This window comes from Aulostomus chinensis, chromosome 1 (genome assembly GCF_037954235.1).
Source record: "Aulostomus chinensis isolate RoL2024-O1b breed Wild chromosome 1, RoL_Achi_v1.0, whole genome shotgun sequence".
NCBI classification, from domain to species: domain Eukaryota; kingdom Metazoa; phylum Chordata; class Actinopteri; order Syngnathiformes; family Aulostomidae; genus Aulostomus; species Aulostomus chinensis.
The window spans coordinates 61,744,366-61,766,384 of record NC_141320.1 but is presented as its reverse complement, the minus strand read 5'-3'; the positions used below and the strand labels follow the sequence as shown (position 1 = coordinate 61,766,384).

At 43.7% G+C, this 22,019-nt stretch overlaps 1 long non-coding RNA gene across 5 annotated transcripts in view; it reads left to right on the top strand.

Moving 5' to 3' along the window:
- LOC147272627 (uncharacterized) overlaps positions 1-22,019 on the top strand; it is a 208,066-nt gene that overhangs the window by 58,719 nt on the left and 127,328 nt on the right. For all 5 annotated transcript variants that reach the window (XR_015115929.1, XR_015115930.1, XR_015115928.1 and 2 more), the window contains one exon: positions 67-173. This is a non-coding gene — a long non-coding RNA (uncharacterized LOC147272627). The remainder of the gene's footprint in view (positions 1-66; positions 174-22,019) is intronic.

The window sequence follows — 22,019 nt, the reverse complement described above, 5'->3', positions numbered from 1 at the left end:
TTCATTAAATGCTTAAAAACAGATTGGAAGTGATGTGACTGTTCATGTCTTATATCATGTTTTTAGTATTGCTGTGCATGAGAGGAGGAGGAGGCGGCGAAGACTGCGAAGAAGACCGAGAGGGGAGAAGACCGCCCAGACGGATATTTGGCAGGAGTGTTTCTGCTGGATGAGTGAGTAACTCAACCTGCCTACTCCACGTTTTACTCTGGCTTCGTCATAGCACTCACTTTCCCAGAGTGTGAAGCAGTAACGCAACTCAAACTACGTTTCATAGTCCTACACACACAAAAATGGATTTTGCTTGTGAGCAAAGTCAGTATAAAATTTTTTCTGAGCCTTTTGGGTGGACATGCTTGTTCACTCTTTCATGGTTTCTGTTGACTCTGCTGGCAGAATAATAACAACACTTCACATTGCAAAATCAAATACAGTAGGGCCTGAAATGGAGCTCTGTGGTACTCCGTTAATCATGAGACAATGATGGAAGTGTATGCATACATACAGATGTATGATGGACGATACATGCATACAGATTAGGCTGCAAATCCCCTGGTTGGTCCTCTGCGAACCTCTGACACTGAAAGCTAAACACCTCAGCATTCTTGTCACCTCAAATGTGTTTTGTTAACCTTTATTCAGTCAGGGGAACTCACCCAGAGCAACACTCAGACGCGCAGGGCTGCCCACACCATATTTACACCTGGAACCATAGTCTGATCTTCTGGCCACTGCGCAACTCCACAGGAGCACTCAAGGTTAAAGGCCATACTTTGCTCGAGGGCTTGGCCAGCACTGCTTCTTCACTTCACCAACCCAGATTTGTCCTGCTGGTCCTGGGGATTGAACCAGCAATCCTCCAGTCACCAGTCTGCATGTGTAACCTTTAGTGTCCTAATCATTAGTAGCTTTAACTTTTGCCTGAAGCAGTTCACAGGTCATTGCTGGTTTCTGACTGATGCAGTTGTCATTTCCGCTCACAGCGCATGTTGTTTGTACAGCTAATGCCCATCCTTGCACCCATGAGTGTGTTGGTCTAAAAATAACACCTAGTCAGGTGCACTCAATACGATGTTGATGTAGCACAGAGTATTTGCATGAACTAACACAAAAAAAAACACAGGGCTTAAAGTCTTTGGGACAGAATGTCCTGTTTTTCAGGGACGAACAACAAAACAAACTTGTCAAAGACAAGATCTAAAATATTCCAATTTGAGAGATTACCATCGTCTGCTTCACCTCAGGGAGCTGTGCTGGCTCCCTGCTGCCTCTGTTGATGGTGTTGCATGCTTTCAGGTCTGCAGCATCAGATTTCACACCCAGATTATTCATTGTTTAACTAATTTGAATGGACACTCCCCAAAGGCACTCGTGCCATATGCCTTTAGTACACTTAAATATGGCCTGTAGTTGGCAGTGGGGTGTTAGACAATTAAAATTGCATGGTTTCCAGAGTCTAAAGACACCAATTAATCATCTGAGAGGAGCTGACTCATCCTGAAACCTGCCTGGAATAGAACCAGGATTTTAAGACAAGACCTGAGCTTGGTTAAGGCTTTTCATAAGAGGGCGCGTGCCGGCATGAATGGCTTCATATCATCGTGGAAAAACAGGAAGTAGGCCAGTGTCTGACCATGTTTGGGGTTCATAGCTTAATTATTCACATATCCATCCTTATTTTTTTCCTCCATCTTGACGACAAAAAAAAAAGTGTACGGAAGATCATGAACACTGTAAAATATTGATGTCACTTTTTATGGAAACTTTCTTGTAGCACCCCAGACTTGCGTTGCTTTGCTCCATTCATCGTCAGTGCATGTTTACTGAATTAATCATCAGGCGCAACAGTGTAATACGCCTGTAGCACATGTACAAATGCATGTGCTAATACCAGGTTTAGAGCGTACAACAATAGGAAAGACTAAGTGCAGCACACGGGGTGAACCCCAGGGACAGGAGGGCGGAAGAAAAAAGGATTTTATTTAGTTCAGTGCAAAATGTCGGGAGTTTCTTTATGAAATGAGATAATGGGACAAAAATGGTGTCATAAAATTGGGTGAACATTTTTCTATTCATAAGACTAAGAGCAGCGCAGGAGGTCAGATGACCTTTGAGGAGGAGCTCTGCCCTCCCCTGTCTGTATGGCAGCCTCTATGATATTACAGCGAAATGATAAAACCACATTTTATTTGGTTGAATAAATTTGAAGGCAAAGTGGGTTCACGCCAGCGTTTCAAGCGACTGCAAACTCACAAGCTTTTTAAGACAAGAAAACACAACACACACTGCAGGTTCTAGTTAATATTTAGCTCATGAAGCATTAATTATATCAGCAAAAGAGCAGGCATTGTCCTTTATGCTAAATTAGACAGCAATTTAACCGCTACAAGCAACACACCGAATTCCACTTGCTCCTTTCCCTCACCTGTGTTGTTTTTGACCCGCGCAATCAAGTAATTAACACCGCACAACAAATACAGATTGATATTTATGGAGAATCCTGTGAAAAATAGGTGAGATCATCTGCCAGTCCACTGGAATTACTTCAGTCTATTGACTGCATCTAGAAGAATATGACAGACACTGTTTGGTAGTTCACCAAAAACTAATAATTTAAAGTGGAAAATAAAATAAAACCACAATCGTTTCATGATCCCTCCCTGTATTTAAGATTGAATGTAAATTAGTTGCTCATTCTGACTCCAAAGTCCTCGTCTGACCTCGTGACAGTGAGGCCATGAGGTCACAAACAAGAAGACAGAGAGGAAACCGAGCACCTGGGAGGTCTCAAACCACTTTACAACAGTGGCTATGGCCAGTGACTTGGACCCCCCCCCCCCCCCCCCGTGCATGCTGGGATATTATCAGAGGGTGAGACATCATTGTGTGTCAGCAACAACTCATTGAGAGCTGCCAGGCGACGATGTGGGAGCCGAGTCCCCGCGGAACACTGCCCGCTCCGAGTTGAGTCAACTCTCTCATGCTCTATGCTCTTTTCTCTCTCTACCCCCCCCCCCAACCCTCCTCTGAGAGCCCACCCACCCAATATGACACACTTTCTCATCAGAAAATGTCAGCGGCGTCTCAAGAGGAGAAGGAGGGGGAGTCAGCTGTTCCCCCCACTTTTTTTTCTTTCTTCTTTTTCAAAGATTAGTTTGGTTAAGTTCAGACTTGGGGGTCTACAGGGAGGACCAGGGCAAGCAGGCGGAGCGAGGAGGGACAAAAAGGGTGGGGTGGGGGTTGGAAAGAGAGAGGATGTGCAAATAGCCTGAGCGTGGCTGGCCTGGGGAGTCCAATAGGACATTGTTCTTTATTGCCAAGATAAAAGCAGCTTGAGCGAAACCAAGAGCGTCAAGCCCACTTCCTCATTTACATAGTGTGCATCTGTGCATACACGCGAGTATTGAGACGTTAATATTAGACCAAGACTCTTGAAAAAACACACACACGTCCATTGGGGCATGCGTGTACCTTATACACGCCGTGCATGCATGGACACTAGCAGGCTGCTAATGTACGCCTGAGTGTTCTCTCAGCTTAAATGGTGTCAGCGATGGCTCCCACCGCGAGAAACAAATCTGGTGGCGCTCATCATCTGGTGCTCCCATCTGTCAGTGTGCCTGTGTGAGATAGCATGTATACATACGTGCGCGAAAAGAAAGAAAGGAAAAGAACAACGCCGCACGTTTATCTGTGTAAGAGATACGGAGAATCTGTGTGAAGCTGCGAGGGAGATAACAAAAGAGATTTTCATGGGCGTTTTTTTCCCCCCCCTTCGCTTTTGCCACTCTCCCCTCGGCCAAAGCAGCGCGCAGGCAGATCTGATATATAATTCAGCACTTTACATAATGCAGCTTGCCCCAGTTTAGAGAAATAAAGACTGATAACCCTTTAATTCCTTAACATGCACATGCACACATGTTAGGGAGATGTAGCAGGTGTGCAGTGCAATCCACTCTTTGGCTACGACTGGAGTGAATTCAGAAGGCCCTTTTAAAAATATATATATATATATATATATATATATATATATATATATATATATATATATATATATTTCAATGGTAAAATGACATTTGGGTATTTTTGGACATTATGTAATTACAGTAAACAAATGAGATTGCTGAGAGCGCCGGCAGGCTGTGCCAACTTCATGACACGCCACTGAGTCAGAATTAACGGGAAATCTAGTGGATTTATTCACAGTGGAATAACAGGATGAGGGCAGCAGAAACATGCACACAGAGGGAGAGGCAGCGCCAAAGAGAGAACATCCACTCCAGCAGCGGACTTTGATTATCAGGGTGATGCTTCTCCTTCCCACTGACTGTGAAACGATGAATATATACTGTATGTTTACATGAGGGCACCAGTTTGACCTGATCGGCCCCGAATACGTGCTCTTACGCCTTCGAGTTTCATTTTTTTTTAAAAAGGGCTTCATTGCTTTTTATGTAACATTTATAAGTCCAGAATCCAGTGTTGGGTCAAGATAATTGGCTAAAACTCCCGCTGTCGATGGAGCTACACAAATACATCATCCCCGCAGCACTCTACATGTGTTCATACGCAACTAAAAATAGTCCCCAACAACGGTAGGTCTCCGCGGCCAGAAAAAACACAGCGCCCAACTGTTAAAGGACGTTTTTTTTTTTTTTTTAATCAACAACCCAAAGTTAGTTTGGTCAACGCTTCACATTTTGTGCCATTTTATCCAGCAGATTCATAGTCGATGGCACACAAGTTCATCGTGTAAAAACGTGAATTCACTCCACTGCGACCGCAGAATGACTGTCACATTCTGAGCTTGGTGAACATCCAACAGCATGTAAAACTGGACTGTTCTCTTCGTGATAAATACTTGAAAACTTTGAAAGTGATCGTATTTGATTGGAATTTTTTATTTTTTTTCTTGGGGGTCATCGTTCCAGGAGATCGTGCAGGATTTAGAACAATTAAATTTGTCCTAAAGGTCTTTTCAAACGGGACTGTTTCGTGCTTCGGCTCGTGCGAGGCGAACGCCACTCAGACCTTGACGCTCATTCGTTCTGCAAACTGCACCGAAAGAGAAAAATCAGCTGAGTTACAATATTAATTATATATATTAGCATCACATTGTGGGGGGGAAAAAAACCCCAAAACATTCTGAGCTGCTCACAGAAGCCCCGTTAACAGACGGGAGGGGTCGGCTCATGGCTGAACTTAATTGCTATCTTTAAAACCCGGCGGTGTCAAATTTGATTGACACTTTTCAAAGCTTGCACGCTGCTCTTGGATCTTGTTTCCAAGGTAACCTGTTCACTGTTATTATTATGATTATTTTTTGGTAACCGCCCTGTTTAACACCTGTTCACACACGGTGAATTTTGAACTGTAAACATCATCTCACGACGCAGCGCAGCATCATCAAAACTGTCACCACAGTCTTTCTGCTGCGGAATCCCTGAATGTGTCGCTCAGATGTTTGTGTCTCTGAGGTGTGGATGGGAAACTTTTGAGTGCATGAGTGTGTATTCATGTATTTTTAGGGAGGAGCGTGTGTGACGGCAGGAAACACACACACACAAACACAGTCGTGAGCACATGCAATCTGTGCAAATCACTTTTCTGTGCTGCGACTTTCACCTGCCTGTGTGGACGTTTTCATATTTCACTCTGAGGCGCGGCGTGTCATTTCCATTGCAGTATATGTTAATTTTTATATGTAAATTTTCGTAAAATTCCCACTTAAAAAGAACTGTATCGTCTAAATTTGCAGTCGTGTGTTATGTGAACCCCCCCCCCCCCCGGCCATTTCAGCGCAGCAGAAACAGGTGTTTAAAAGTGGATATGAAAAAAAAAGTGGTAGACTATCATCCGTTTGATGTATTTTACGCTCCACCAAGTCGATTATTCGCGAGACTTTCAGTGGTTTTGCTCTAAAAACTCCTGAATGTTTCACTGTTTTGTAGGAAACAGGAAAAGACAGCAGGCTGGAGAATCCAGATTTATATCAAAATTAAGAAAACGGCACAGTGCAAATATAAGCAGGGTTAAAGCAACAGGAGGCTGACGGACTGACTGATTAGACGCAGGTGAAATTAAGAGAGGGGAAGGAGTAAACTGTACGTGAACATAGAAACAGTATATTTCAAAACAAAACTGCACATGAGTTCATTAAAAACAAACAAAAACCCTCCGTTGAATATTCAGAAAACAAGATTGTCCAGTCCCAATAACCACACACACACACACACACACACACACACACTCTGGAACCTTTACTCTGTAAGTTCTGAATGGTGTCCGTGCACTCACGAACCACAAACAAGCACATGAATGAAAGGTTCCCGCTTTCACTGCACATTCAAGGCAAAAAAAAAAAAAACCCAAGTCAAGTGAGAGTGAAAACTTTGAAATTTTACTTTTCCCAGCAAACTTTCCTCACGTGCAAATCGAGCAAATCAGGGCCTGAACTGTCTTGTTCAATCCCAAAAATGAGCTTGAGGAGCACAATGCGACGTTGTATTCACAAACTGGGTTACACCTCTGACACCAAACACATTTTGTTCTAAAACTGTATTAAATCTTTGTTGATTTAGGTAGTAACGCTGAGGGTGACCGAGCCAAGACGAGGTCGAAATCGCAGTCCTGCAAAACCAACATGGCATCTGTAAGCGTTCAACTGTTGAAAATGAATGTGTTTATGACGGCCGAGAATCCAGATGATCCAGATGTTTGGAACACGTTCATGTATCCCAGAGTGGCTGCCAGTTACATGTTCGTTAGCTGCGACTTTAGCCTCGCGTCTCCTCCGTCACTTCATGAGCGTGAGACGCCCAGAGGTTGTTCTTCTTCTCCTGGGCCCGGTGCAAAGCCGCCCCCCTCTCCTCCAGGAACAGGTTTTAGGAAGTCCTAGCCAGTCACCATCTACACTGTCATGAGGAAATCCCTCAGGTGCTCCTCTGAAGCGGGGCTATCCTGGTTTAAGCGTCGCCCGGGTGTCCTGAGGCTGGGTGAAGGCCGGGCTGAGGCTCATTCTGATCTTCCCCTTTTGCGTAAAATGGTACTAAAATGGCAGCCTGAAGGACATGGAAGACCTGGACCCTGTGTGGAGGGAACTCCTCAGAGTCCTTGTTGATCATGTCTGTCCCAGTGTCCCTGATTTACACTGGATGGGTTCCTTCAGCACCAGAGTTGCTTCAGTTTTCTTCAGACATTTCTGACGAGTGGATGTCATGGAACAAATCGACAACGCAGGGGATGAGATTTTCTTGAAGGTCTCACATATTGAACTACACATGATAGAACGTTCTTTATTCACGCGGAACCTTTTCCCGGTTCCTTCTGACCCTTATTTTTACCCAAACACGCGGCTGCTGTTGCAGAAAATGAGCCGCATCATTTGTTTCCCAGATTTCACGCCACAGGATTGCAACGCATAGACTGAATATTGGAATTCTCTGATTGTTCTGAATAATGTTTGCCTGTAAGGTATCAGGACTCCATGTTATATTTCTAATGGATTATTTCTGCACGTGTGTCTGCATGTGTACGTATCTCCCCGACAAATGCTTGCTGTGTTCCACTGTCGGGCTGTAAACATGCTCCACATCCTCTCTAACACACGCACACACACACACACACACGGGTACAAGTTTGGGCCAAATCCACATATGGGCTATAATCTAGTCCCTCAAAGTGTTTGGATTTATCTCTAATTCAGCAGGGGAACAGGTCTGCCAGCTCCTTGATTGCTTAAACCACATTATCCCTCCACGCTGCATCCTAATGACCACCTGTGTGGTGGCGGTGAAGGTATGGAAGTGTTTAGACAAGTGTGTATGCACATGTGAGTGTTTGGACACACATCACAGCGTTCCCTGGCATGACTTGAATCTTCATTAAGTTTAGCTGTGGGGCACAAAAACAATTTGTAACTTTGCAAGGTGATGTAGCCACTAAATGGAATTTTTTTTTCTTTTCTTTGTAGTGGGGGGGGGGGCTGGGGAGACGGGGGCTTGTCTGCCATCTACCTCACCATGCTAAATGGTTTATAATAGAGACAGGATGTTAAAATGCCTCCTGGGTGCTTTTCCTGCAGAGATTATAGTCAGCACACCTGGATATAGCCAGGCTAGGATTTAAAACGCTATTCTCTTGTCAGTCTCACTAAAAGCTCAAAATGCACGCTTACGTGAGTGGTAGAGCAGCTTGGCGTGATATTTAAGACGGAACCAATGTGTTGGTAAATGTAATCGTTTATCCACGGCCATTCATAGAGGTACAACTATTCTTGCTGTGGAACCAAGTGTTGTCGCACATATATGTCATAATGTGATGCACTTTCACTCACGCTGCTACCTGTTGAGCAACTTCACGACCAAAGGAAACATTTAACACAAGCTAATATGCTAATCGTTTCGAGTCAAACGGCATTTTGTTGACCTCTTTTTTTGCAAAGTTCAACAGCTGTGATTGCTGTCAAACAGGGAGGAGATTTCCACATATTTTGATTTACATTAGCCAGTATGCGTGAATGTCGCATGGTAGCAGAGAGCTAACCAGAAGTAGCCGTTAGCATGTTAGCCCTCTGCGAACATGAATGTGGATGATTAATAATTCTGGAGCTCTTAAGTACGTCTCTGATGTAATCAGACCAAATCCATCCAATCTTAAAGGTTACGTGATGGAAATAAAACAAACACTTCCACGCCATTTTAGTTACGACTGTTGCTGAGCGACAGCAGAGCCAGCTACTCCCAGTTAGCCCTGTGTTAGCTTGAATGTTGGTGAGAAATTGTGGTGGCTTCTCTTGATTGTGTTCCAAAGTGTCAGACCAAACGGATGGAATTATGATCGCGGCACTCAAAACTATTTACCTTTTCACAGCTGCTGTTTCTTTTACAAATTCAAGTCAAGAGGAAAGGAATTTAGTTCACGGAGCAAGAGTCATAAAAAAAAGTGATTTCATTGCTTTATGCTTACACTTAAGTGCTGCGTGGCTAAAAATGGAGATTTTTTTTTAAATGAGGAGAAAAGATGGGTTTTGATGTGAAAATACATTCATTTTTTACATTTTGACAAATAAATAATAAATAGATAAAATAGAGATGAATAAATTAAAAAATAGACGGACGATCATCACAGGGCTGCAGGATCACAACTCGGTATTCTTCGTCTGGGTGGTTTAGCGGGGCGTTGTAATGACGTCGCTCTCGCGCCCTCTGCAGCGACGTTCTAACGCGCGACAGCAAACGTCGAGAGATTTTTTCTTTTTCTAGAAATGAAGTTGTCATCCATTACGATGTTGTGAGCAACCATTAGCAGTACCCTTCCTCCATTCCAATATTTACCAAACTCTAATTTCATGCTTTCAAGAACAGGCTTTAATTTCCCCCAAGTCGTCCAGCCTAGACCCCCCCCCCCCCCCCAGAGACATGTTCAACATTAATGTAATTATTACACAGGCATATGCTGCAGTTGTTATTTTGGCACTGCGAGGCCCTGTGGGCTAATAGGCCTGTCTGTTGCCCAGATGCTCATAGGAAAGGTTTTGAATCTGTATGTGTGAGTGTGTGTGTGAGTGTGAAGGATCGGACAAAAGCAGAGCGCTCAACAGGGATAGCTGGGAGTTAGGATGGTGAATCCATCCCGTCTCTCCATTCAACTTAATAATGTTCTTTTATTGTTAATAATCAGGGAACCCTGCACTGTGTGTGTGTGTGTGTGTGTGTGTGTGTGTGTGTGTGTGTGTGTGTGTGTGTGTAGGAGGGTATGCTCTCTGAAAACCAGGAGGACTTTCTCTCACACACACACTGGCACATTAGTCATGTTCTCGCTGTCTCTGAGATGATGATCAAATCAAGTCCTGCGCCTCTACCCATACACCCCAGCTTGTGCATGTTAACAGTAACCTCCCACAGTACACTCCCAGCCCAAGGTGATGCTAACACACACACACACACACACACACACACACACACACAAACAACCCTGAGGTGACACAGATGACAGCTCAATTCTGGGTGAGTCAGCGTGACTGTGCCCTTGCCCAGACATGAGAAGAAGGCGGTGTGTGTCAGTGTGTGTGTGTCTGTTGTAGGCGGCTAGGGTGAGGAGAGGTGCAAAGGTGAAGAAGAAAGCGTGAGAATGAGACAGAAGAGAAGTCACAGGTGACATTGAAAGTGTGTTTGTGTGTATGTGTGTGCGCGCGCGTTCGCGGAGCGCAGATGTAGCCAGAAGGCGACGATTAAACTCATCTCACAGAGCGACAATGCTGTTTGTTGTTTCTTAGCCACACACACACTCACACTGCCTGCGTCCCATTTAGAATTCTCCCAGAATCCTCTTCACTTTGGGCATATGGTGCATTTACAACATTCCACTGCTATGGAGAGCTTATAGGTGATGTAAAACACTGTCTGGCTGCCATATGCCTGCCCATGTTGGGATTAATTTAAGGTGCCAACTGGGCACCAACCGATCCCACTGCACCCCCACATCAGCTTCTGAAAAGATTTTAAAGTTTAAGGACTGGAATAAATTAAGGGGGGGGGGGGGGGTCATCAATTTATTGATGAAAAACATTGGTGCTGTCGGCCCAAGAAATGCTTCTTTTGCTTCAGCACCTCACCAAAACACCAGGTGAGGTTCACACCTGGTGTTTGGACAAGGCTCTGAGGTGCAGAGTTGGTCAGAGCAGGACACTGAACCTGAAAAAATGACCAGTCAACCAGGACGTGGAGCTAAAAACCCCGAAGAGCCTTTTTGTGTTTGACATGAGCGTATTGGAAATGAAAAAGAACTGTATTTAATGACTGAATTTGCATTGTAGGGATTACAGAGAAGGTAAAATCCCAAAAAAAGTAGTTTTTGTTGTAGCACTGAATTCCAAGTACACCTGCCTACAGCTGTACCCTCCCTTGGAGCGAAGCATCATTTTCTATAGAAAAGAATAATCTGAATGATAACTGTGTGTTTCATGATGGCAAACTCGCATCGTCCCAGTCTTCTGCCCGACTTCACATCACACATTTTCACATTTTAAACCAGTTTTTGTAGTTTCATGTACATAAAAAAAAAGACGGTGACATCAGACTGAGACGTCCCCCGATGAAACTGCTGCTGGACTGCAGAAGCTTCCTTTGCTATTATTTAAATTATGGAGCCAACAGTGAGGGCTGTCATTGGAAACGTTAAAAATACACCCGACATGTGGAGAGATTCTTGATTTTTTCATGAGCCGACTATTTAGTCGGTGGATAACCGTCAAGTTCAAACAAGAAACAATCTGAATTATTCCTTTTAACACGGAGCACAAGACAAGATATCCTGTGACACTTACAAACTGGATTTTTTTTGGGGGGGAATTAGCATCTCTACATATAACCCAAAGCTAATATTAAGGCTTTTAATTAGCACTCAAGTGAAATCTTAAATGCACTTCAGATGCTACGCCAGTCAAAGTCAAAATCACAGCACAGAGCGAGGAAGGCAAAACATCTAAAAACTTTTATTTCTCACGCCAAGCGTGCAGTCATGGATTATTCTGGCATGCTTTTAATAAATAATTACGCTTGAATGTCTGCTTGTCATCTCCTAAATTTGGGCTTTAAAATTATGAAAGAGTGCATTTGTAGACTAGGCGTTGATGTGATACAATGTGGATTTAAAGTAAAAAGACAAACAAAAACCCCAGTCTGCCCTTGTATGTTATTAATAAAGAGTATGGAGAGTTCCATCTGTTGCTTCAGCACGAATAAAACTTCTTTATCTCGCTCCTGCGACCTCCTCTGTGCTGCTCCTTTAAGCAATTTTTCTTGATGAGATCCTTTTGTGTGTATGTGTGTGTGTGTGTGTGGGGGGGGGGGGGGGGCGCGGATTTGAGATTTGGTGCACCGTTTTACATGAGGTGAATAAAATAAACCTGTAATTATGACTCGTGTGATGGTCGTGAGAGGCATGAGAGCAGCTTTGGATGTTTCTCTCCCCGGCAGCACTAAAGCTCTGGGGTGGGTGAGCCATTCTGTCAAATTAACATTTGTGAATTAGCAGGAGGGCAAAAAAAAAAAGAAGAGTAACATCAGACAGTGAGTTTAGCATGCTTCGCTAGTGGCTGCAGTCTCTTGCTTTAATACCACCACAAGGACACAACACCCCTGAACAGCCCTGAGAGGAAAATGAAGGCCCTTGGATTGACCCGCCTCAGTGTGGGAACCAGACACCATTATCCTCAACCGACTCCCTCCACCGCAGCAGCTATCGCGAGGAGCACTGTCTCCTCAAGTGTTTATTGGGCAGCCGTCAAAGTTACGTCATGATAAGCAGCCCCCCCCCCCCCCCCGCGGAACGTGACGCGCATGTTCGATACGTTGCAACTTTGAGCTTGGACTTTATTCCGGCTCGCACGAGCGGATGTAATTTAGAGCCCTCATAGATCAAGACGGTCCTCTCAGAACCGGATTCTTGTACCAGGTTATTTCTGCAAGAATTTTTATAAAGGTGGTGACAGCAAGTGAATTGGATCTTTGTTAAATTTATATTCTTTTCCTCTTCTACGCCACCGAGATACAAACACACAGCCTAAGCTAGTATAATCTTAACAGGGAGCCCATTTGTTCTGGAGTATCTCTGAGTTATACTGCTTCCATTTAACCATTTGAATATTATCATATTCAATAGACATGAGCTCCAGGTAGCAGCAGACAATGCCACTGTTTTACTTTTATCCAGAGAATACATTTCACAACCTGTACTTGTTCATTTTTACTTGGGTAAAGAAGTTAAATCAGTACGTCAACTTCACTGTTGTTAGAGTTTTACAAGACGAAAGAAAGTTTTTACTCACTCCTTGAAATGTTTGCCAGTACCGGCACTTCTGCCAGAGTTAAAAATATGCGTGTTCTTTGCTCGGGAGCGTACGTTCTCACTATGCTAGTACAGATACTTCTACTACCACTGCGCTAGTACCGGGGATGCTGTTTAAGAGAAGCTGCCATCGAGCTGAGGAGGTTTTGAGCCGATCTCAAAGGCCACTGTTACATTTGAACGCGTAGGGAAGATTCTGCTGCGGCCTACAGGATCAACGATAGCAACTGACGCACGAGTCACACCCACAGCAGTCGTTTACGCGGGGAAATTTACGATGGAATTCAATGCGTCACACGAATAAACGGCAAAACCGAGGTGAACCTCCAATGAGTTGAGATCTGCATGTCGTCGCGGGTCACTGTTGGCTGGATGAAGGGCAAGAAGATCGGAATGTTTGCTTGGCAGACTGATGGGCGTAGTTGATTTCATTTCTCCTGCCAGAAAGGTTTTTGTGAATTTCCCTGTAGAGGGCGAAGTGAGAACACCTCCATTTGTGTATTTAGATTTAATCAATCAGCACATTTGATCAAAGTCGTATGAAACTGAGTTTAATTCTGGTGTTGTTGAACATTTTATGATCATTCAACATAAGAAGACATTGCCTTAGTCTGCTTCCCTTTTAAACCTGGTCGATTATCATGAAAACGTGTGTTTTTCTCACAGTAGAATAGTCAGGTCATTGTAAATAATACTGCGACACAACTAGGCGAGACAGTTCCTGACATTCTCTGTGGTATTTTGCACCTAAAAAGACAGTAACAACATGATGATGATGAAGAATTAAGTGCTTAAACAGGATTTTGTCATGGCGTTCAACCTCCTGATGCCAGGGTTGGTCAAGGCATCGCTGGTCAGAAGCCCAACCTCAGAGGAGGAGGTTCAAATTAATGATTCCGACACCAGGTCAACTGGGCTGCACCAAGAGTCCCAGTCCTCCTGGAAATTAGCTGCAGTGTTTGCGTTAAAGATCCATCTCACACATCAGTATTTCTCAGCCTCAGTCACACACACTCATACACACACACCCTGAAATCCACCAACTCATCCAAGGGACCACGAGATCTGACACGCTGACTCTCATCCCGGTCAATAGCACCCCAGTGAGCTTGGAAGGTCAAGGGTCAGAACCTCAGAGAAAGGCTGTTAATTTTCCTGAGAGGACATTATTCACACAAACGGGGCTTATTGGAAGAAAAAAAAAAAGTACAAGGGTCACAGGCGATGCTGTCATTTTTCCAGCGAGGACCTTTCACATCAGCCTCGTGTCCGTGTTTCACGCCCTGATAAACCTTTTTTATGATCTATTGAAATCTGTCAAAACATCACGAGCACAAAGAGCCGTCATTACCGGGAGTTTGGCAGCTGGAGGAGACCTAACCTGACCTCTACCTGTGAAATGACGTCGCCTCGCCAACACAGACAGAAATAAATCCACGCGCAGACAGACCACTTGTTAGGGCCATCCATAATCCTGTCATTATCTTTTTAGACTTGATTACACCGAGCTCATGTTCCATTTGCAGAGAAATGAACCTCCCCAAAGGTTACAAATTAAAAAAAAAAAACAACCAAAAAACTCTTGACATCACACTCTGAGTCTCACCCCTCGGAGCTTGGCGGCGTCTGTGTATGACACAGTTGTGGTTGGGAGTGTTTGGCATGTTTCTCGAGGGTAAATCTCGCTCCTATTTCGAATGCTAATGGATACAAGCCCAAATATCACCCTGTTTAAAAAAAAAAAAGAAAAAAAAAAAGAATACCAGATGAAATCGCAGGACGAGAAATGATCCGGCCTTGTTCCACGACGGTGAAGTCCAGACGTGCTGGAATAAATCTATAGGAAAATGGGGAAATAAACAAAACAAGGCGGTTGGTGACAGGTGCCTCTAATCATAATGCACTTGTCAGAAGTGTTCAAGTCGGATGGGGTGTTTACAGTCTGTCTTACAGGATGGAGCTGCGATGAAAGTAAGGGGTGAGCATGACAGGCCTGCCATGTGGCGACGCACTGAGAAGTCTGTAATAACAGGCACAGTACCAGAGGCTCATTGAAATGCTGGATGTACCGCGACAGCAGACATGCGAACGCCGGGAGGGAAGGGAAGACTCTTATCTTTGAGACAATACAGCCTTGGCAGGTCCAGAATTTATTTTTTTCCTGGCAACAAAATGATGATGAAAAGAATGACGAGATTTCGGCTGCCAAGTTGAAAAAAAAAAAAAGTGTAATATAGACGTTCAGACATGCATTTGCAGTTTTCCTTTGGTTTCAACCGTTGTGTGACAGATTTGTAGCGCCCCAGTTTGTGTTGCTGTCGGTGAGAGCCGTACCTCTTTGGATCTCTGCGTGCTTTTTAAAGCCGAGCTAGATAGTAGCAAGCTACAGAGGGAATTTGTGTTGAGTCTGGCGCCCCCTCTGGCCAAAAGCTGTGGCATGTACTGCACTGACAGAATATTATGTGTAATGTTGCCAGGACCATCTTCCTAACCTTCTGGATGCTTTTTTTTTTGGTTGTTTTTTTTTTTTGTTTTTTTGAGGCAACCGAATGTTCCTTCAACACAAACCCAAAACATCCTCAGAATGTTGCCGGGCAGCTTAGTAAAGATTTGAAAAACATTTGACATTTTTAACATCCTTCAAAATTCTCTTTAGATTTTCAGTTTCAATGAAGCAACAGGAAACTGATGCCTTTTTTTTTTAGTTAGATCAACAAATATTTACCCGACGAAGGTCTTTCTGCTGAAATGATGTCATTTTCAATAAAAAGTTCCAGTGCAGTATTTGCCGGTGGAAACAAAGCAGAGTATTTTGGTACATAGGGTTAAAGGTCAAGAAAAAAACACTTGAAATGCCGACTTCAGGCCCTGAGATCACGGCCTGAGCTCATAGATCCTTCAGATGTTTCTTTTCTACTCAGACAGGCTTTGTTCCCACTGCTGGCTAATTGGATTGATCTGATAACATTTTATTAAACCGGGATCAGATCTAAAAGGATGTAATTTTTTGTTGTTGTTGTTGTTCTTGGAAACTGCACGTCTTGACTGAAGCTTTTCATCATTTCCTGCTGCAGACACCTGATCTCATCTACTCTCCAGGCATGAGCGCAGTTAATCTCAAACGAGTCTCATGCATCACTTCTTGCATTGGAGGGAAGGGGGAGGGAAAAAAAAAGCCGTAATGAAATCTTGGCAGCGATAATGTCTCAAACCAAAATGCATTTGGCAAAGCTAAATTAGTGATATCAACATTGTGAAGGAGCCAAGTCTGCGCATTGTAGGACAGAACGTCTGGTTCGTCGCGCCTGCTTTTCATCTCCTCGTAAAATTCTTGTTGGATGATGAGAGGCCATCAGGAAGACAGAAAGGGATGCTGCACAATGTCCTGCCAGTGGACACGCTGGTGGGACGCAACGTGAAGCAGCAGAGGGGTTAGAAACGGCTGAAAAGTCAGGCAGCACCTGGTGGACGAGTGCAGACGGTCCACAACTGCACGTACTAAGGGCGATGCAACTGAATGGCCGTTGAGCTCAGCGACCAGGAGGCGGGCATTTTCCCTGAGCTCATCCTGCAATCCTTCACGTCGGACAGTCGGTCTACAATTTGTCCAATTGTGGCTTCTCTTATCTCTTCTCTCGTCAAGCTTGCATCACAGCATTTTCTGTGGAGAACAGAGCAAGAAGCGGCGCTGTTCGATTTACCGGAGAAATCGGCAAAAACGAGGAACTCCTCTCGCAAACGGATCCCGAAAACGAACCCTGCATTAAGATCCACCCCCCCCCCCAACACGCACTCACATGTATTTCTACCTGTGTGACGACCCTCATTGCCATAATGCATGCCGTAGCCCCGAACCTCAACCACCACAACTCAATGCTAAAGCTAAACTAAAAGGAACACTGGCCTTCAAACAGTCTGGTAGGTTGTGTCCTCACTTTCCACAAAAAAGTCCCCGCCCTCAACTTGTAGCAAACACAAGAACACGCACAAGTCTTCCCCACCCAAACGTAAAATACCAAGAGTTCTTGCTCGTGATTTTGTAACGTCGTCCCCCGGCACCGTGTGGCGTGTCTCGCACCTGTCCTGTAACAGAATCAGCCAGTGAATCCGGCCGCTCTTATTTTCCAGCGAGAGTCTCTCTCTCTCTCTAAAAATATCTGCGGCGTCTTCATAAACACTTTGGGAATCGGTCACTCTCCTCTGATTTCCTGTCAGGAGACGCCAGCAGACGCCAAATGGAAACACATTACAGCATGAGGCGATGTCCCACGGCCCGCGACAACAAGTGCTGAAGCGAATATTTGGTTTAAAATGTATGAGCGGGAATCGCACGGGCTGGGAGGATGAGGCACAGCGAGGGCATGAGATATGAATTTCAAATCCAAATAGAATATTTCATCACTGCTGAGCATGTGAATTAGGGGGAAGCGTGACCACAATTCCTGACTGAAAGAATACTTCCAGCACCTTCTTTTCTGATAAAGGCAACATCTTGTTCACTTAGCATGATACTATCAGGGGGATATCGCACTTTATTCCTTGAAGAAGATCACACCCGGCGTGCTGAGATGGAATATTAAACCCAAAACAGCTTCATTATTTGTGGACTGTTCCTCCAGGTGTTTTCAGGATGTGCAGTATGGATTTTTTTTTTTTTTCACAAGGTCAAAAGTCAAAACATACAAAAAAAAAAAGATACATTTATAAAAAAAAAAAATCATAAAAAAAGAAATCTTTAGGAGATCCAACCTGGGATGAAAAGGCGATTTAATCATCATCATGACCTGATTTATCTTCTTTTATGAGCACTTTGAATGTCTGATAAATCAAACTCACACAAAAGGAGTTTTATATATAAATGAATACATATTCAACTAGATTTTTTTATAGCAGGGTCTGCAGTTCAGAGGTGTCCTTGTCATCCTTAATAGACACTGACGGGAAACAAAGGACCCTTACAATTTTTCATTGTAATATATTAGCCTATAAATTCACGCTGTTAATTTAAAATCTGGGATGTTGTAAGAGTCAAATAGCATTACTGACTGTGATGGAGTGGTTGAAGGTTGCTTGAGCAAACTCATAAAGCTCACACACACACACACACACACACACACACACACACACGAGGAGAGTGACACTAATGTGGTCTAATTATGCCTCTGTACCAGGTAACCTACAGCAAGCTGCACAAGTGTGATGAGAATAGCTTTCCTTACAGCGGTGTGTGTGTGTGTGTGTGTGTGTGTGTGTGTGTGTGTGTAATGTTTCACACTCATTAAGTGCTCCAACAGTAGAAATGTAAAGCTCTAAACACAGGAGGCTTTTTTTTTCTCCTTCATTTTTCCATGCCTGTTTCTATTTTTAAAAAAAGGGGGGAAAAAACAGGTTTAAATTGAATTTTTTATTCACGTTTTTATCAAATTCACAACCTAACAACCTGTAGAGTGAAACCCACTGATGTGATCCATCTTTTTCAACTGTTTTCCCTCCAAATCCCACTTAAAAAAAGAACTTTTTGGGAAATTGTTGCTAGTTGGTTTCGCATAATGAACCACAGCAGATCAGCAGGCTGGCGTAGCTCGCCAAGTACACGTTTCTCTTCAAAGTTAACTTTCTCCTGAAAACACATAATTGGAACTAGCTTTTGATTCAGCATCTTTAATACAAAGGATGACGACACCTGTAAAACCAAGATCACGGACTGCATCTGTTTGATGACATTTGCCAAAGGTATGCTAACTCCCCCATTCACTCCCATTCATTGTGCTAAGCTAATTAGTGGTTAGCTGGTTTCTCTGGGTCTCTTATGCACACACACAGGAGAGAAGAGTATCTTATCTCTTGTTTGAGTCTTAGAAAGAAGGCAGAGTGTGTGTGTCTATGTGTATGTACGTGTGTGTATGTATGTATATATATATATATATATTATTCAGCTCATTTAGCAGCATGTAGGATGTGTGTTTCTGAACTTTCCTGTGATGTTCGCTCGTAATTTCTTCTTAAACTGTCACACAATGCACAGGCATCATTAAAACAGCACAACCACCAGTCCCCATTTGTATCTCCCCTTCATATTTCAGAAGTTCTGTAGTGTCTCTGCAACTTTCCCATGAATGGCCTCTCTCATTATCTCTATCACGTCCTGATTTTTTTGCTGAGTCTTTATGAAAAGCAACCCACTCACTTTCACCTTACACAGCCTGGAGTCCTCCGATCTGCCGGCCTTATCTTCCCATTGAAGTCTCTCACTTCAGCCGCTTCCATCCGTCAGCTGAATGCAGAGTGTTTACACTCCCCTGCCCCTCCTTTCACTGAATGCTGACATATCACATTTACAAAGTTAAGTTTTTAATACTAGTGTAGGCTTCAGCTGTCCTGCAGCGGTAATGATTTAGGTGAAGAAATAGAATAGAATCCATTGATAATATTAAGTTAGTGGAATAGATATTGGTGCTTTAGTGTTAATAAGAAAATGTGCTGACCTCAGATATCTGATGGAAATTACCAGGGGCGCATCCTTGTCTGTCTGTGAGGCTTCTTTTACTTTGAAAGTTTTGAGATAACCACTGGCAGTCTCATTTTTCTGGTTATATCAAGACTAAGTGCTGGCACTTATAAAATCCTGTCACTCCTGCGCTACCTTGAAAAAAATAAATACCTGCTGATGCATCTCACACTAAATATTCCCCTTCGCATTGAGTCGAGTCATCCCAGGCTGTGAGATATGAAGATGTGCTGTAATGTGTTTGCTGTCTGGTCGTATCCCTGGAGACGAGATACAAGAGGACAGCGGCTGCCTCCCAGGACCTTGCATCAGAGAGGCGACTCGGCTCAGAAAACGTGAGACCTTCATTTGAACTTGGGGCAAATCGACTGACGCGACTTGCGTATGCTACCATCTGTAAACCGCTCTTCTGCGTACATTTAGCAAAAAGAAAAATTACGGAAAGATGAACCAGCGTCTCGCATATGAAGTTACTTCAGTACATGATGGAGCTATGCGAGTCATTTGAGATGTGGCGGAAAAATCATAGCGTTTGGAGCAAAGTCACAAAGCGTCGTAACGCCGTTCAGCAGTGGCGACATCTTGAATGACCTGCAGTTGGACAAGTTGTCTTTCAGTACCAGCGAGTCTTGGACATGTCGCACGCTGTCCAGAGTTGAAGACAAAGTTTTAGAGAATCCTTGATGATATGGGACACAGCTGCAAAGCTCATTCACGTTTCCTCATTGCGAGTATACCCATTCAAAACAACAACAACAACAACCAAAACCTTGAAGTTGGCATAGACACCTCAAATGTTGCCGTTTGCATCACCCTTCTCAAATACCATGCTAAGTTGATGGAAACCCCATTAATGTGGTTATTTAGTTTGACGAGGAAGACAAAGAGCAGAGGTGAGAATTCCATTTTTTTGTCAAAGATTTTTCGTTGTAGGTGTTGTCACCTTCCCCATGACCACTAGATGTCACTAAATCGTGCCCACTGCTCCTTTAAAGTAAAATGTGTAACCTAAACAAAGATGTTTTGAATATTTTCTGGCCATTTCTGACAAAGAAAGACACCAAACATTTATTTTCAATTTTCTATCCCAGTCTTCTTAAGCTAAGGGATCAAAATGACTTTGTTAGCTTAGCGACAATGTCGTGGTTTGGATTAAACTAGAACATTAACCCTGTATAAGGTTTTCTTGCAACAGTCGCTCTGGTCAAACTTCTCCCTTGAACGTAAACTTACGTTAGCGGCTAAATGCAGAGTAAAGTGAAGCGACAACTGCGTGTTTTAATCCTGACGAATTCAATCTGTAATAAGGAAAAAAATATGTCTGATCTTTATCCTCTCCCTCATTGCAATCGCACTCTCAGTCAAATAAGATAGAACAGCCTACTGGTAGATTTCCACCCAAAGCAGTCAGTGTCTTTATTATATTTTGGCTTCATTTCTTGCATTTGGTACATCTTACCAAAAAAAAAAAGAAATGAAAATCACCCCAGCAGGATCCGGTCGTGAAGTCTGAGTGTACTGTGGTGCATTATTACGAGCCCAATTTTAACAAAGGTTTTTTTTAGCTCCGAGAGGTTCAGTTCCCAGCACAGGGGACTTGAGATGGATATTAGCATAATAATGGGAACAAAGAGACAATTAAAGCAATATTAAATATGTGTGTGTATCCGTGTGCATCTGTTTTTTGACTGTGTACACACAGTAACGGGTCCTCCAGTGTTAAATCTGCTGTAGTTATGGTGGATTAATCAAATTCTTGGCATTGGTGAGACGGTAAAAGCAATTTAAGACATTGGACTTGGCAGGATACGCCGCAGATACAATCCTACTGCAAGTGCCATGTGAAGGAGAGATGAGTCAGTGTGCTCAAGGCTGCATGATTTGATTGACATCTTCCAGTCACAGAGTCCTGGGGAACAAGTGTACACTGTAGAACGTTATCTTTAGCACACTGGAAAAAGCATGTGGAGTGTTGGAGAAATCACTGGAGCTGTAACTAACAATACTGTTGGTATTTTCAACTGACGCGATTGGAGAGGTTTTTTTTTTATTTATTTTTTTTAATCCAGCTGCATTGAGCTCATTCATACAGGACTCCCTCTGATATCCGCTGTCTCCTGACAGCGCGTGGGTGGGGGAGTATGGGTCCGTATAGGTGCAGCAGCGTAGATGAGGATCAAACGTTTGTTCACGGATAGCTGGAAGCTAGGTGGCTGAAACAGCCAGTCTGAGACAGCTCCTCCTCTGAAGTCCCAACCTTGAACCGCAGGTGGAAATTAAAGTAGGATTTAGCGTCCAAAAGCGTACACATGTAGTGAATGACGCACCAGGGATGTGAGGGAGCACGCGTGTCGGCGGCGGCGTGCACTTGGTTCCACAGATTTGAGTCGGAGACTTGGGAGTAAACTGGTCATAAATGCCGGAACTGAACAGGTGGTAACTCATCATAGGTTTTGTTTGCACTTAATGTTAAGTGAAAGAAGGTAACATTGTTGGCTAATTCCAAATTCGGGTGGTGAACCATGCTAGGGGGCTTGTTCACCCTGTGACGGGGGACGAGAGACTTGGACTCCAGCCTCTAAAGCAGTCCTGGCAGCTGCAGGGAAGCTGATTTTCTTGGTGCATTTATGAGTTGACAGATAAAGTTAAACATTCAAACTAA